Source organism: Chrysochloris asiatica, unplaced genomic scaffold (genome assembly GCF_000296735.1).
Source record: "Chrysochloris asiatica unplaced genomic scaffold, ChrAsi1.0 scaffold00149, whole genome shotgun sequence".
Taxonomy (NCBI): Eukaryota; Metazoa; Chordata; class Mammalia; order Afrosoricida; family Chrysochloridae; genus Chrysochloris; species Chrysochloris asiatica.
The window spans coordinates 3,002,016-3,015,829 of record NW_006408667.1 but is presented as its reverse complement, the minus strand read 5'-3'; the positions used below and the strand labels follow the sequence as shown (position 1 = coordinate 3,015,829).

The window sequence follows — 13,814 nt, the reverse complement described above, 5'->3', positions numbered from 1 at the left end:
TTCTGTAAAGCGTGCCAGTTTTCTGAATGTAGCTTTGTTGAATAACTGAATGGACTCCTGCCTTAAAATTGCTTCTTTATAGCATTTAAAATAAATACAGTTAGAAAGCTGAAGTCTTATTCAAGTGAGCAAAGCATGGATTACTTTATGTGTATGATTTAAAAAGAAATTATCTTATGACTCCTAACACAGCCTACTTCTGTTGAATTTGGCATTTGAAGAGTTATGAGGGATAGAAAATAGGACTTGTTAGAAAAGCTAAAGAGTGATATTATTAATCCTAGAAACAGGCAAGTCTTAGAAATTATTTTTCAAAGATGAATTCTAAATAATGCTAATTATGCCTCACAAAAATAATGAAAATGATTATCTAGGACATATTTTGAACTGTTAATTTGGTCGATTTTCTGTATGATACAACACTAGTGTAGCTGTGTTTACTTTTGCAGCATATACAAGGGGGCTTCAGAAGGTTTGGTAGAAAAGTGAATGAAAAGGTAATGGAGAGAACTAGGCCCTGGGCTGGCGTTTGGCTGTGTCTCCGTCTACCGCAGGTTCTCTGGGTTCTCCTACAGCAACATTCAGAACGAGCGCAATGAGCATTTCATGGGATCAGAGTGGCTGGCCCAGTAATCGAGAACCCCCTTTTGAGGTGTTGTGATGCACAAAGGGACTTGGAGCTTGCTATTGGTGGAGTTCTTCAGGCTGAAGAGCAAATTAAAGATAATCTCTGAGAGGTCAAAGTTCAGATTCATAGCTGCGTAAGCTGTCCCCTGGAATGCCTTAGAAGTCATGAGGTGTAGCTGTATGAACAGGCAGACCTCATCTATCAACTGAAAGAGGAGACACTGCAACACCAGGCCCATCAGCTCTACTGGTTACTGGGCCAGTTCAATTGTCTTATTCATCAACTGGAACGCTCCCCAAACAAAGATCTCACCAATCAAGTCTCTGTGTGCTTGCAGAGACTGGGCAGTTTGACTCTCAAACCAGAAAACTCAACTGTTGGCCCCTTCTTGGAGAAGAGAGGTTATATCCCAGGGCCAGAGCAGAAGTCCTCAGCCAGCACCACAGCTGTCATCTCAGCGAGTGGCTCCTTGGAAGCCAACCTGCTAGTGGTCATCAGGCTCCGTACATGGCCAGCCCCAATCCCCAGGACTAGCTTTCCCAAAAGCAGACCTTGGAGAATAGTCAGACCTCTCCCAGAGCCTACGACTTCTTCAGTGATGTCTTGGGCAACCTAAAGGGCTTGGAAAAACTGGCTTCTCAAGAGTCAGTTTCAGAAACAAGAAGTTTCTGAAAAACCAAGTCACCAAAAATGCAATAGTTCTTGTGCCAACTCATTCTCCATTAAAGGTGGAAACGTTAGAGGTGTGGAGTTTCTTGATCAAGGTGAGGCAGACCTTTCAGGTTGATTGCTGACTCCCCAGGAGTCCCATAAGCTAGAGAGGACTGAAAATGGCAGCTGTGAAACTATGAAAAGTTTCAGCTCTTGTTCCAGGTTTTCCAGGAGTCCTTTAATGTGAGTGATTGGCTTGTCAAACCTGACACTTGTACCAATTGTCAGGGCAACCAGCCCAAAGGTGTGGAAATTGAAAACCTGGACAATCTGAAGTGCCTAAAGGACCACTTAGCAGTTAAGGAACCATCGTCCACCCCCAACATGGTTACCATGGTCCAGAACCAGCAAGAACCATATAAAGTAGGAGAGGTATGCAGAACCATGAGCCCTGCACAAGCTTTTCTGAGTATGGGTGACAAAAATTGTGAGAAGGAAGCGCTGTGTCCAAGAAGGAAAAGATAAAAATGGGATGCCTCTAGATCCAAAATCTGAGCTTGAAAAGCTTAAAGATTCCCTAAATATGTGTCTCTGTCCTTCCAGAACAAAGGCACCAGAACAAGTTACGGCACCAAAGGTCATGGCTTCTTCTAGAATTGCTCGTTCCTTTCAAGTCATAAGGAAGATTCCCTTGTTATGGTGGCTTATGAGACCATCATGCAAAGAAGGAAGTCACAAGAGAGTACCTAGTACTGAGGACAGAGCTGGCAAACAAAAGCGTGTATGTCCAGTGCCCACTTCCTGGTGTCCCTTTAATCCAGCTCACTGGGTTTTGCCACACGAAATCTCAGCCAGGTACTCTCTGGAAAAGACAAATGGCTACTTGGAAAGAAAGCTCAGGAAGTATTGGTTAATTCACCCCTAAATGAGGAACAAAACTTCCCCCAGATTGCTATGGCCTTCCTGCAGTTTGTGATCTCCTAGCCTGTATGCAGCTTAAAGCTGATAAAGAAAAGTGGTTGTATCGAACTCCTCTACAGATGTGAAGGAATGGAATATAAGACTCAAGCAGCTTCTCTTCAGAGTATCACATACCCATGAGATGAACAACCACACCTTCCCAAATTGTGTTTCTGAATCTGTTCCTTCCTCTCCTGCCTAACTTTGAACTAGCGAAGAAAATCAAGTCTGTTTGTTAAATTGATGTTGAGGATGCTCCATTCCTTCTTAAAGAAGTATTACTGAATTCACACCTCATTATAAACTTGGTGGGATAGGTTTTTTTCACAAGTCTCCATTGCTCCTTAGATTATAGAAGTACATTAAAGCACTAGTTTTCAAAACGAAAAAAAAAACAAAACAAACAAACAAAAAAGATAATGAAATATTTCCATGAACTTTTTGGAGCCCCTTATATACTAAACTTGAAATGATAAATAGAATACTAGTCTGGCCCCTGAGTGAGAATAACATGAGGTCCATAAAGTACTCCTTGTTTTTTAAATACAATATTTATAGATCAAACCTCACTGCCATCGAGTCAGTTCCAACCCTTAGAGACCCAGTGAGACAGAATACAACTGCTGCCTGTGGTTGCTGAGACTGTAAATCTTTATGGGAGCAGGCAGCTTCATGTTTCTCCCAGAATGGTTTGTAGGTTTGAACCACCAACCTTGAAGTTAGTAGCCCAACACTTAACCCACAGAGCCACCAGGGCTGCTTATTTATTTATTTATTTATTTATTCATAAGGCTGCTCAGTATTATAAAGATGTCAGTTGTCCCTGAACAGATCTATAAGTTAGGAGTAACTGGATACCAGGAGACAGATAGAAGGATGCTCATTTGTAGCATCCAATGTTGGTTAACAGTAGAATAGGTGCATAAGTTGTGGAATAAACAAACACTTGAAAACCCTGTGTAGAAATTCTACTCTGCATACTTGGGTCACCACACATGTGTCAGAACAAATTTGACAGCAACTATCGACAATAACTGGTGTGGTGCTGTGGGTTAATGCGCCAGACTGCAAAGCTGTTTGAACTGCAAGATCAGCAGTTCAAGCTCTCCAGCTGCTCCTCGGAAATCCTGTACGGGGTTGCTATGTGTCAAAAATGACTTGACGGCTCAACAACAACAATAACAGACTCTTGATATGGCTCTGTAGGATAAGCACTGGACTGCCAACCACAAAGTGGGCAGCTCAAACCCACTAGCCGCTTCTCGGAAACACTACATGGGTCGCTATGAGTCAGAACAGATTCAACAGCTTTTAACAACAACAGTAACAATACTTATTTGAATATAAAATATGTCTTTTTCATTGTTGTGTAATATGAGTTGTTACCTGCATCAGAATTTAATCTCTGTCTCTCACTCACAGAAGCCTTTCTGATCAAAGAGTGGAGGATAATGATAAAGTTATTTTATTTCTGCATAGTCATTTTAGCGTGCTGCATAAATGGCCCTTAATTGAGTTCTATATGAAGAGTTAATAAAGGTGAATCCCTCCCTCTCTAGCCCTTTGAGGTATGGAAGCACAGGGTTCACAAAAGAAGAAATAGCTATGTGTCTTTAATTTTGAATGTACAGAGTGGTATTGGTATTTATTGGTCTAGAACACTAGAAATGACATCTGTAGCCTCTTTGATTTAATATTAATTCCATCCCCTCCCCCTCCCCTAAGAATTTTTGTCTGTATTTTGTTATTAATTAGAACATATCCAGTGCAGTGTATTTTTCTAGACTCAGCACAGGGCATTAGGGAGTAGCTCTTTCTTGAAGGATTTCATAGTTTGTTGTTGTTTTTTTTTTTTTTTACTAATGTAAGGAGTGAAGTATAGAAGGAAAACTTGTGCAGATTTGCCCTGATTGTGTCCTACCCATTTATAGCTTCACAATTAGTAAGTCTCTCTAGAGATGAATATAAAGATTAAAGAAAAAGTCAGATAGTCATCTTTTCTTAGTGGCTAAATTAATCATTCAGATAGTCTCATTTAGAGCTACACATGGGCATGTTTTGCAGTTCTCCTGACAAAAAAGGATATTTCCCGTTTGGTTTGGGAAAGAAAAAAATCAGTCTAAAGCCTGAAGGCTCTTTTAGAAAAGGAAGTGTGATTTCTCCTAAGGGGAAAACAAGAACTGGTTCTCAGTTCAGCAAATTTAGATTGGTAGATACAACTGATACAATATGATATTCTCTGCTTGTCTCCTAGAAATACTTTTAAATCAGACATGATCAGGATATACAATTGTGGTGTGTGAATTACTTAATAAGTCTCTTCTAGCCTTAATCTTTGTAACTCCCACCAAACAATGTGCTTTGTCCTGATGTGTCTGGGTAGGAGAAGATGGGAAAAGATGTTGATAGGATGACATGATTCACTTGTGAGTGCTTGGAAGGGTTAACTGTAATTGTAAAAACCTAGAACACTGATGTCCATCAAATGAGTCATCTCAGAAGTGGGGATTGGGTATCTCACTACCATCAAAACAGAACCAGGAGTGGAGTGTGTCCTTTGGACCCCAAAAGCCCAAAAGCATTGAACCTCCTTGACCCAGAGACAAAGAGCTCTGACACCAGAGAAGCAAGAGCCAGAGCATGAGACAGAGCATGGAGTCAATGGAGCAAGGGAAGCTGAGTGACTGAGCCAGAGGCTTGCTTGCAGAATTGGGTGCCTCCAAACATTTAATTGGGGAGCTAGGTTTGCTGACCCACAGAGCTAGAGCCGAGTACCTTCAAGCTGAGAGTTATGGTGGAATGGTATGCTTGTGGGCATTTATCAGCATCCCTAAAAGAGCTTTGTGACATTGTCCAGACAGACAGAGAACTACTTATGGGCACAGCTGTGGAGAGACTGTTCTGACTGGAAGAACTGTGCCCTGAGCATTTCTGACCCTGAATTGTAACCTGTTCACTTCCTAGTAAACCCCATAATTATGAGTAAGGTGTCTGAGTTCTGTGTGGCCATTGCCATGAATTATTGAACCCAGCTGAGTAAAGAGTGCTATGTGAGGGATATTTGAAGTCATTTTTGCCATAGTACACTGTTAGCATAGAAGAGATAGGATCTCTCTCTCAGGAAAAATAGACTATTAGAAATTGAGAAAAAAAAATCCTATGTTGTCACCCTGAGATAACCCCACATGAGTGGTGATTTTATAGATTTTTTTTCCTTTTCCAATTAGTCCATTCACTCCTTATTCAACACTGGCTTTTGATCTTAGGGAAAGAACGAGAAGAGCAGCCCTCTGAGTCATTTCTGAAAGGTAGTCTGTTTCTGTCAGGATTCTCAGATGAACTCACTGACTGTCTGACTCCTTTGTACTGCTAGTATCCTCAGAGAGAAGCCTCCCCCTCGTTGGCTGCCATTTCCTCTAGTCCTCCAATATGATCATTTTCCACCCCCCACCAGGACCTCCAATATGTTGAACGTTTTGCCTTTTCACTGCCCACCCTTTCTGTCTTTGCCTCTCTCCTTTACCCAGTTTATCTTCTACTGTTCATTATTACATCCATGCACATGATCAACTTCTTATTTTGTCCTCGCCCAGGTGAAATCAATTTCCATGCCAGTATCCGCCTGTGCCCAAGCTGAATTGGAGTAGATAGCTATACTGACATACAAAGGGCCATGGGCCCCGTAAGCACTGCCAACCCATTACCAAGTAATTACACCCTTGCTGTCCTATGCCATCAACCCTTTCTTTCCTCTCAGTCTTTTCTACCAGCAAGCATTTGTAATGTATAGTATATTTAAAAATTAATAGTATCGACCTCTCATACCTTACCATCTTCTTGCTCTGCTCCCCTTGAGCAACGCTCCTTAAAAGAGTTGCCTACATTCACAGTTTTCATTACTTTATCTTGAATCCACTCTAATCTAGCTTTTGTCTGCCCCGTTCCACTGAAACCACATGTGTCAAGATCCCAGGGACTCATTTCAGTATCATTGGCACTACAGGCAAGTAAAATTTTGCTGAAGATAATTAAAAAATGGTTGTAACAGTACATAAACAGGGAACTGCCAGAAATTTAAGACAGATTCAGCTGAGAACGTGGCATGTGGAATATCACTGATGATCTCAGGTGGAACTTGACAAAGCAGAGAATACTACAGACATGTTTACCTGATGATGCAAAGGTATTTGACTGTGTGGATCATAACAAATTATGGATTGTGCTCATCCAGAACTTGTACATACAGCTAGAGGTAGTCATTCGAACAGAACGAAGGAATAGTGCCTACTTTAAAGTCAGGAAAGGTATGTGTTATTCTATATGCTGAGCACATAATCTGAAAAGTTGCACTGTAGGAAGAACATGGCATCAGGATTGGACGAAGACTTACACATGATACACTTGCTTCCTGAAAGTGAAGAAGGCTTGAAGCACTTACTGATGAAGATCAAAGACCTTAAGTATAGATTACACTTCAACACAAAAATCCTCATATCTGGGCTAAAGGCAACACCCTGATAAATGAAGAAAAAGATTGATGTTAAGGATTTCATTTTACCTGAATTCCCCAATCGGTGCCCATGGAAGCAGCAGTCAGTAAATCAAATGACATACTGCATTGGACAGATATGCTGCAAAAGATCTCTCTAAAGTGTTAAAAAGCAAAGTTGGCACTTTGAGGATTACTGTGTACTTGACCCAAACCATGGTATTATCATTTACCTCATATGTATGTGAAAGCTGGACAGTGAGTAAAAAAGGTCAAAGAAGAATTGATGCCTTTGAATGTGTTAGCAAAGAATATTTAATATACCATCGACTGCCAGAAAGACAGACAAATCTGTCTGGGAAGAAGTACAGCAAGAATGCATCTTAGAAGAGATGATGGCAAGACTTTGTCTCACATACCCTGGATATTTTATCAGGAGGGACCAGTGCCTGGAGAAGGATACCATGTTTGGTAGACGGTCAGTGCAAAAGAGGAAGACCCAATAAGATGAGTGAGGATGGCACAAGACCTAGCAGTGCTACTTCCTGCTGTTCATGGGGTTGTTACAGTTGTAACTGACTCGACAGCACCTAACAGTCAGCCTTTCTGTAGCAGTTGATCCTGGTGGTCACTCTCTCCTTGAAACTCTTTCTTCACTTGGCCTCTGGACCATTACCATTCCTACTTCTCCGTGCTGGTGTACAAAGCCTCTCATGATGTGGCCTCCAGCTTCCTCTCATTCCTCCACTCTCCCTTCTCTCCCTCTATTCCAACCACCCTGGCCTCTTTACTGTCCCTTAGCTTACCAAGTATGCTCTTGTCTCGGGGCATTTGCCCTTATAGTCCCTCTGCCTGGAACATGGTTCTCTCAGAAATTCACATGGCTGATGACTACAAATGTTACCTTGTCAGAAAGCCTAACCCTCATCACTCTCTCTAATGTACCTAATTTTGGTTTTCTCCATAACCCTGTCGCTACCTGACTGTACATACATTATTTATATCTTTTCTGCTTCCCCATTGCAGTATAGGCCCCATAACAGTAGGACCTTTTCGGCTTCTTCACTCCTAGTAGCTGTTGTTATTAGGTGCCATCGAGTCAGTACCGACCCATAGTGACCCTATGCACAGCAGAACAAAACACTGCATGGTTCTGGGCCAACTTCACTACTGTTGTCACGCTTGAGTCCATTGATGTTGCCACTTGGCCAATCCATCTTGTTAGGGGTCTTCCTTTCTCTGACCCTCCACCTTACCAAACATGATATCCTTCTCCAGCGACTGGTCCCTCCTGACAGTATGTCCGAAGTATGAGAGATGAAGTTTGGCCCTCTTGGCCTCCAAGGAGCACTCTGGCTGCACTTCTTCTGAAACAGATTTATTTGTTCTTTTGGCAGCCCATGGCACTTTCAATATTCTCCTCCAATACCATAACTCAAAAGCATCAATTCTTCAACAGTCTTCATTATTCACTGTCCAGCTTTCACATGAATATGAGGTTATTGAAAATACCATGGCTTGGGTCAGGTGCACCTCAGTCCCCAAGTTGACATCTTTGCTCTTCAACGCCTTAAAAAGGTCTTGTGCAGCAGATTTGCCTAATGCAATACGCTGTTTGGTTTCTTGACTGCTGCTTCTGTGAGTGTTGATAGTTGATCCAAGAAAAATGAAGTCCTTGACAACTTCAGTCTTTTCTCCATTGATAAGAATGTTGTTTATTGGTCCAGTGGTGAGGATTTTTGTTTTCTTGACATTGAGATATAATCCATACCGAAGGCTGTGCTCTTTGATCTTCATCAGTAAGTGTTTGAAGTCCTCTTCACTTTCAGCAAGCAAGGTTGTATCATCTACATATCGCAAGTTGTTAACGAGTCTTCCTCCAATCCTGATGCCACGTTTTTCTTCATAGATCCCAGCATCTCGTATTATTTGCTCAGCATACAGGTTGAATAAGTATGGTGAAATAATACAACCTTGTCGCACTCCTTTCTTAATTTTAAACCATTCAGTGTTCCCACGTTCTGTTCGAACAGCTGCTTCTTGGTCCATGTAAAGATTCCTCATGAGCACAATTAAGTGTTCCGGAATTCTCACACTTTGCAATGTTGTTCATAGCTTCTCGTGACCCACACAATTGAAAGCCTTTGCGTAGTCAGTAAAGCACAGGTAAACGCTTTTGGATATTCTCTGCTTTCAGCCAAGACCCACCGGACATCAGCAGTGATATCCCTCCTTCCACGGCCTCTTCTGAATCTCGCTTGAACCTCTGGAAGTTCTCTGTCAATGTATGATTGTAGCCATTTATGTATTACCTTAACAAAACTACACGCATGGGATATTAAAGAGATTGTCCGATGATTTCTGCATTCCGTTGGGTCACCTCTCTTTGGAATGGGCACAAATATGGATCTCTTCCAATCAGTTGGCCAGATAGTTGTTTTCCAAATTTCTAGGCAGAGATGAGAAAGTGCCTCCTGTGCCACCTCACTTTCTTGAAATATTTCAATTTTTATTCCATCAATTCCTGGTGCCTTGTTCTTTGCCAATTTCTTCAGTGCACCTTGGACTTACTCCTTCAGTATCATTGGCTCTTGATCATATGCTACCTCTTGAAATGGTTGAACAACAACCATTTCCTTTTGGTACAGTGATTCTGTGTATTCTTTCTATCTTCTCTTGATGCTTTCTGTATCATTCAATAATTTGCCCAGAGAATCTTTGAATAATGAAAGTTGAGGCTTGAATTTTTTCTTCGGTTCCCCCAACTTCAGAAATGCTGAGCATGTTCTTACTTTTTGGTTTTCTGATTCCAGATCTTTGCACATTTTGATGTAATATTTAGCTTTATCTTCTCGAGCTGATCTTTGAAATTTTCTGTTCAGCTCTAGTACCTCTTCATTTCTTCCATTTGCTTTAACATCTCTACGCTGGAGAGCAAGTTTCAGTGTCTCTTCGACATCCATTTTGACCTTTTCCTTCTTTCTTGTCTTCTCAATGACTTTTTGCTTTCTTCCTGTATGATGTTCTTGATGTCATCCCACAACTCTTCTGGTCTTCGGTCTTTAGTGTTTAATGTATCAAATCTGTTCTTCAGATGATCTCTAAATTCAAGTGGGATATATTCAAGGTCATATTTTGGCTCTTGTGGACTTGTTTTCATTTTCTTCAGCTTCAGCTTGAATTTGCATATGAGTAATTAATGGTCTGTTCCACAGTCTGCCCCTAGCCTTGTTTTCACTGATGATATGGAGCTTTTCTATTGTCTCTTTCTGCAGATGAAGTCAATTTGATTTCTTTGTATTGCATCTGGTGAGGTCTGTGTATATAATCGTCTCTTATGCTGTCTACAGAAGGTATTTGAAATGAACAAATCATTGATTTTGCAGAATTCTATTATGCATTCTCCAGCATCATTTCTATCATCAAGGCCATATTTTCCAACTACTGATCCTTCCTCTAGGCAGAATAACAGCCTCACAAAGATGGTCGTATCCTTATCCTCAGAATCGGTGAATTTGTTAACATTTGCAGATGTTAAATTGAGGATCCCTGAGATGGAGTTATTATTGTGGATGATCTAGTGGGCCCAGTGTTATCACCAAATGTACTGCCATTGAGTTAATTCCCACTCATGTTGACACTATAGGACAGAGTGGAACTGCTCCATAGTGTTTCCAAGACTGTAAATGTTTACAGAAGCATACTACCTCATCTTTCTTCCCTGGAGCAGCTGGTGGGTTCAAACCACTGATCTTTTGATAAGCAACCAACAGGACTCTTCAGTGTTATCATAGGGGCCCTTATAAGGGAAAGAAAGAGAGAACAATTAGTGAAGGAGATGTGAGAACAGAAGCAGATATTGGAGTTAGCTTAGCCACAGATGATCCAACCCATGGTACTTTCAGTAACTTCATATGCATGTGAAAGTTGGACATTGAATAAGGAAGATGGTAGAAGAATTGATGCATTTGAGTTACGGTGTTGAAGGAGAATATTAAAGGTGTCTGCAGAGTTATATTCCTTTTGGATGCTGTAGGGGAGAATGCATTTCTTGCCATTTCCAGCTTCTCGAGGCTGCCCTTATTCCTTAGCTTGTGACCATTTAACTCCAATAAACGCTTCTGTTACAGCATCCTTCACATGCATTTGAAGAAATTGTCCTCTTTCTTTCCCTTATAAGGGTCCCCTTGATAACACTAAAGAGCCTTCCTTGTTGGTACAGGGCTGCTAACCAAAAGATCAGTGGTTTGAGTTATGGTGCTAGAGAAGAATATTTATGGTACCACGGACTGCCAGAAGAACAAACACATCTGTGTTGGAAGAAGTACAGCAAGAATGCTCCTTAGAAGTCAGGATGGCCAGACTTTGTCTCTCATGCTTCAGACATGTTATCAGGAGGGACCAATCCCTGGAGAAGGACATCATGGTTGGTAAAGTGGAGGGTCAGCGAAAAGGAGGGAGACCCCCAACGAGATGAATTGGCACAGTGGCAGCAACAATGGACTCAAGCGTAGCAGCATTTGTAAGGATGACACTGGACTGGGAGGTGTTTTATTCTGATGTACATAAGGCCACAATGAGTCAGAACTGACTTGATGGCACTTAACAACAAATGACCTGTTTTGGCCTTCCAGCTTCCAGAACTGTAAGATGATGTATTTATAATAATAAATGAAAAGTCGTTAAATTGGTGACAGTTTGGTGTAGCACTATTGCTATAACTAATGCTCTTCTGTATCTCTGGTGCCTAGAATTTTGCCTGATACATAGATGCTAAATTAAATCATTTTGTTTCAATGAATGGTTTGTTTTCATTAACTTAGGTCCCATAGAGTAGTAACGCTTCCAATCCCTAGCCTACATGCTATCATTGATAGTAAATGACCCATTGTTTCTTTAAAAAACAAAAATTTGCTTTCATTTTCGTCTATGCAAAATATTTTGCTATGTTTTGTTATCTTAGTCTATTCTAGGCATTTTATACATACGTGTGTGTATGTATGAGTAGTGATTTTTAAATCTCAGAATGTCAGGAATGGAAAGGACTTTAAAGGTCATTCAGTTGAATTTCTTGATCTGATGCCTGCATATTTCTCACAATATCTCTGACAAGTGACCATCCCAAGTCTATTTTAGAACATTCCATGATGGGAAAGTCACTTTGGCTGGAAGCAAATCAAGACCACTTTTGAGTTGACATTTTTGCGTTTTTGTGAGTTTTGTTCTCCACTTACAGAATTGGACCAACACTAAAAATGTCAGTTACAAACCCAAACTGACTTCTTCTTACCCATTTATTAAAGATGTATATGAAGTTCAAATCATGGACCGACTTTACATATGAAATGGCTGCATGTGCATTCATATTTGTCAGAAAATGTTGATGCTATTCCACAAGAACCCCTCAAATATGTTTTGGGGGGATAAGAATCAAAAAGCATTTATAGTTTGGTGGTATGTCTTTGCATTGTCCCTTCATTATGCCTTTGAGAAGTCTTCAACAGAGAATGAAATTAGCTTAACTTTAGGATTATATTTTTCTCTTAATGCTGGTTATCAATCAATGTTTCCTTTTTATGGATGGCTGAGCTGATACAGGATGTGCAATTTGTTCAATAAGTGCTGAGCCCTAAGTGTGCTAAGCACAGTTTGGTGCACTATGGTAGGCACTTGAGAAAAATGATGTAAAGTTATAGCTTCTACTCTCAAGAGGAGGGCATAATCTAGTAACACAAATTTAGCAAAAAGTGATAAATGTTCTACTGATGTCATGAAAAAGCCTTACGGGATTGAAGTGGAGTGACTAATTCTGACTTACCAGCCCAGACAATGGGTGGGTGGTAAGGTGGTAGATGGAGACGAGAAGAGGAAAGGAATAAATGTAATATATGAACATATGTATATAACTGAGCACCACAATAGCCTGACTGTTCTTTTGTTAATTATATAAATAGTATAGATGTGTGGACCTTGATTATATAGTTCAATGATTAATTTCCTTACAAAAGTTTGACATGCCATAATTTTCACTCTTCTATTGAGGTATTAAAAGAATTTATTCTCTGATGTAAATGGCAAATGAAGATTCGTGCCTTACAATTAACTATGGCATTTAAACAACCTGTTAAAAGTACCCAGAATGTGATGTGTTTTCTGTCTAGCCCTCAGAACTGCCAAAGATGTTTACATAAGTCTATGCTATGTTTTTATTTGTTGAGCAGAATGTGGGATCTTTTAACCTGTAGAGATAACAGATTTCTCAGCCCCTCAGATTCATGCTGTGCCCTTGGTGATCCGGTACTTCTAGTCTGAGATGGCAAGCATGAACTTGTCCAAAGGAGGGCTTGAGGATGGTGTTGCCTTGCCATTCTCCATAAAGTAGTTGTCATTTGTTGAATGAATCTGAGAATGAGTGATTATTATCTCAACTGTACTTCAAATACCAGTAAGAGATGAGAAAAGGAAACATGGTATGATTTCCTCCTTTTAAGAACTACCATAGCATTTGTTCTTTTGCAGTCTTCCATTCATTTGTCTGCATGGGTTTCTTGCTTATTCAGCAGTGCCTGTGATGTGCCAGACACTGTGGGAGGTGTAGATTCTGCCTTGTCTTAATTCTTCCACCACCATATAGACTCCTTAAGGGCAAACAGCACATTGTCCTCACATTTATCATTGGTAAATACATACTTAGCATGATGTAGGCATTTGCTGAGTATTTGTTCACAAAATGAATATTGCTGTTGTTGCTAAGTGTCATCGAGTCAGTTCCAACTCACAGCAAGCCTATATAGGGTTTCCAAGGAGCAGGAGGTGAGATTGAACCACTGACCTTGTGGTTCAAACTGACCTTGTGATCGGTTGCTTATCTTACAGCACCACACCAGGCCTATTAGCAACTCTAAAATAGAAGAGGACATCACTGAATTGAGAGCAGCAGATATTAAAGTCTTAGTTGATGAACTTCTAATAGACTTTGTTGTTGTTGTTACGTGCCGTTGAGTCGGTTCCGACCCATAGCGACCCTGTACAGGGTTTCCGAGGGTGTAAATCCTTACGGGAGTAGAAAGCCTCATCTTTCTCCCG

The 13,814-nt window shown here is 40.7% G+C and overlaps 1 protein-coding gene and 1 pseudogene across 1 annotated transcript in view; both read left to right on the top strand.

Annotated features, from left to right (window-relative positions):
• The window catches only part of POC1B (POC1 centriolar protein B), a 149,219-nt gene that overhangs the window by 125,854 nt on the left and 9,551 nt on the right, over positions 1 to 13,814 (top strand). The window lies entirely within an intron of this gene.
• On the top strand, positions 596 to 2,325 carry LOC102814876 (annotated as a pseudogene).